This window comes from Cervus canadensis, chromosome X, assembly GCF_019320065.1.
Source record: "Cervus canadensis isolate Bull #8, Minnesota chromosome X, ASM1932006v1, whole genome shotgun sequence".
NCBI lineage: Eukaryota > Metazoa > Chordata > Mammalia > Artiodactyla > Cervidae > Cervus > Cervus canadensis.
The window spans coordinates 71,096,527-71,100,093 of record NC_057419.1 but is presented as its reverse complement, the minus strand read 5'-3'; the positions used below and the strand labels follow the sequence as shown (position 1 = coordinate 71,100,093).

At 34.7% G+C, this 3,567-nt stretch overlaps 1 protein-coding gene across 1 annotated transcript in view; it reads left to right on the top strand.

The window, feature by feature from the left end:
• The window catches only part of IL1RAPL1 (interleukin 1 receptor accessory protein like 1), a 1,385,702-nt gene that overhangs the window by 791,544 nt on the left and 590,591 nt on the right, over positions 1-3,567 (top strand). The gene's annotated exons all lie outside the window — the stretch shown is intronic.

The window sequence follows — 3,567 nt, the reverse complement described above, 5'->3', positions numbered from 1 at the left end:
AAAAAAAAAAACACACAAAACATAACATTTGCCATCTTAATCATTTTTAAGAATACAGTTCAGCAATATTAGGTATATCACACAATTTCTATAACATTTTCATCTTGCAAAACTGAAACTCTACTCACTAAACAACTCCCCATTTTTCCCACCACATCTAAGTTCTATCATCCCAAACATAGTACTCCAATCTAATAAGACTCCATCAGACTGTTATGACATGACCAAAACAAGGAAACGAAGACAGGAGAACATTATCTTATTTGCATACATTGGTATATGCCTGGAATTTAAAACTTCTAATCAATGAGGTGGTTTGAAATAAAAAGGAGTACCTTACTGATTAGTCTTCTTCTTGCTTCTTAGTAGCCTTGGAATTTTATAAAAGGAAACTTTTATGTTACAGTGTGTGAGAATGACCTATGACTGAATTGTGAATTCAGGAATTTTTTGGTTCAAAGTGAAGAAAACAAACAAGAGCTGCATTTAATTTTCTTATTTCTCATCATTATATTAACCTCTGCTTAAAGTTAAATTATTTTTAAATAGTAACAACACTCATTTAATATTCTTTTGATGTTTTAAAGACACTTGTGACATTAAACACAGAGTTAGAGAATATAAATATACATTTGTTTATAATTATATAAATAGTAAAATTTTAACCATTCAAGTAAAAACACTGCTGCTGCTGCTAATACTCTATAAATATCATACAATCTATGTTTGAAAAAATGAACATGGCACAATGTACTGCCAAAGCCACAGATGTCAATGGGGAAGTGGTGAGAGATGGGGAAGAGATACAGGACAAATCCAGGTTAAAAAAAGGCCTTGTATAGCCAAAAAATGTAGTCTGAATTTGATTCCACAGAATAAGCAGATGGAGGAAGTATATTAAGCAAAAGAGTGTGGCATGGTCAGAAATGTCACAGATGAAAATATTTTATCATTAATCCATTTGCTAGTGCCAGGACTCATTTAATTTCTCTAGGAATCCTTCAGAGTTGGAGTAGAAGGAGTTTGAGATGAGAAGGGTACACAGATAGATTTTCTATTTTTTTAATTATTTAAAATTACTTGGTGATTAATTCAGTTACTTGGTGAATTATTCTAACACCAAATAGTAAAGACTATGATACCATCAAGAAAAAGATAAATGTCACCATATTTGGACATGTTAAAGCAAAGATGGTTACCAGTCATCTAAGGGAATACCATTACAATATCATTACAATAAATTTAAGTCTTTTAATAATTTAAATAAATAAAATATCATTACAATAAAATTAAGTCTTTCAACAAAAGTAACTATTTACAAAATATTTTTTTCTGATATTTTCAAATATTCCATTCTTTTCCAGCAAACTTCAATTCCAGAAAATCAGGAAGATGACATTTTTGAGTGATATAAATCTTTACATTCACATACATTTTAAAAGTATTTTCCACATGAATGCATTTACTCAAGTTTTTTGGAGGGAGGGCATTTGAACTAGTCATTTAATTTCTTACATCTTATCTTAAAATATATTGTTTTGGAGCTACAGAGATATTTTTTAAAATTAGCTAGCATGTGTATTAAGAGATATCTTCATATTACAATTATTCATTCTTACTCCCGTTGTCATTTCTTTCAACAGCTCATCTAAACTTACCATTTTTTATTCACCCATCCCTTATAAGTCAAGAAATTTTTACCCTTTCTCTCTTGTGATTATTATCTTGTCTGATGGGGACAAAATAATTGAGACAGAATAGAGGAGCAAGACGAATGGCAGACAGCAGGTGCATTTGTATATTATGAAGTGTTTGCAAAATAATAAGCACTGCATGAATAATGCATTTGATGAATATTGTCTGGCAAATGATATTGGGTCATATATCCAAATCGTCCCTCAATTACTGAAGAACGAAGTACAAGTGCCTAATGCATCCAGTTTTATCAGACAGAGAAAGAATTCACCATGTGGTGCATCTACTTAGAGTAAAAAGGCTATGGTTTTTAAGACAGGACTAAAATCTTTGTATCTATCTATATTGACAATTTGAAAATGTAAGCAGTATGTAATAATAAATACGTTTAATTATAGGTAATTTGAAGACCTAGGAATATATAAGGAATAATGAACATACAAATAAAAGGATCCCAAATAATATATGTATGTAAAGAAATTTTAAAACCTAATAAATATATAAGTATAAGGAATATGTAAATATAAGGAATCTAAGGAATATAAATATATATAAAATGTGGAAACCTAAGGCTATATAATAACATATATATATACACATGTAATTTGAAAACCTAAGGAATACATATCTAATCCTATATATTTTTGCTTATTTTTAAAAGTCTGGTGTGTGTTTTTTTATTTGAAAAATTAAACTTCCATGCCATATTTGACACTGATATAAGGTTGACTTTTGTACAATGTAACAAAACTATCATTTGTACTAATATTATTACCATAGTTTAGTTTCAGTTTAAATACTTATGCTCATTTCTTTCAAATGTTTACTACTGTATCAATTAAAATTTAAAATTAATTGAATTTTGATATTTAATATATATATAATATATGTAACTTTGACAATAAACTGAAGAAGTAGACCTAATGATTTATATTTTTATAGACAAGGAAATGGAGATTCAGAGAAGTCAGGAAATAGGCTAAAAGTTAGTAAATTGCAGAGATGGTATTTTGACATGGTGGCTAGTGCCACAGCCCACTTTTTTTTTAATTAAATCATTTCCCTGTTCCTTTAAAAAGCCTACCCATGTGAAATACTGAGACATTATACACCAAAATGGAGTGAACACTCAGAAACCCTTGGATCCAATAGTCTTGTGTTGTTCTTAAAAAGATTCAGAAGTAATGCAAGTCAGGACTTTGGAGGGGCTGGTGTGTTCTCCTTTTTCCCTTTTGACTGGCTTGCTGTCTGCTCACCAGGTGGCTGTGGCTGAGCTGCTGGGGCCACTACTGTTGCCACGGCCGCTGGGTGCTGCAAGATTCTGAACTCTGCTGGCTGAGGCTGTGGGTGCGGCTGCAAGGTGGAGGCGAGCTGAACTCTGTGCTGAGGGAGGCTTGGCCGGGGGCTGCTCTGGGCAGAGCCCGCCTGAGACAACACAACTGCCTGGGGCTGCAGAACACTCTCCACTTCATCGAGGTTAATGACCATAGCTTGCTGAGCAGATAAGGCCATTTGACTGGCTGAACCTTCTACAGGATCCTGTGGCACTGACTGTGGAGGATGTGAAGTTGTGGGCTGTTGAAGTTGTGTCTGTGGCATCAGCTGGTAGAGCCACTGCTGCGTCGGCTGCTGCAGCTGCTCCTGGGCCTGCTGCTGGGCGTTCAAAATGAGTGAGCCTGGTGGAAGCTGGAGTAGAGTGAAAGGCATGAAACTGGGAGTATTTCTATCAAGTTGAACACCTCCTTGAGAAGAAACTGGTAGTGCGGTGGTCTGCACATGTGGTGGCTGAGCTTCTGCAGGCAGGGGGCCGGGCTGGATGCCTGTGGGCTGGCTGTCCGGCTGGATGCCTGTGGGCTGGCTGTCCGGCTGGAT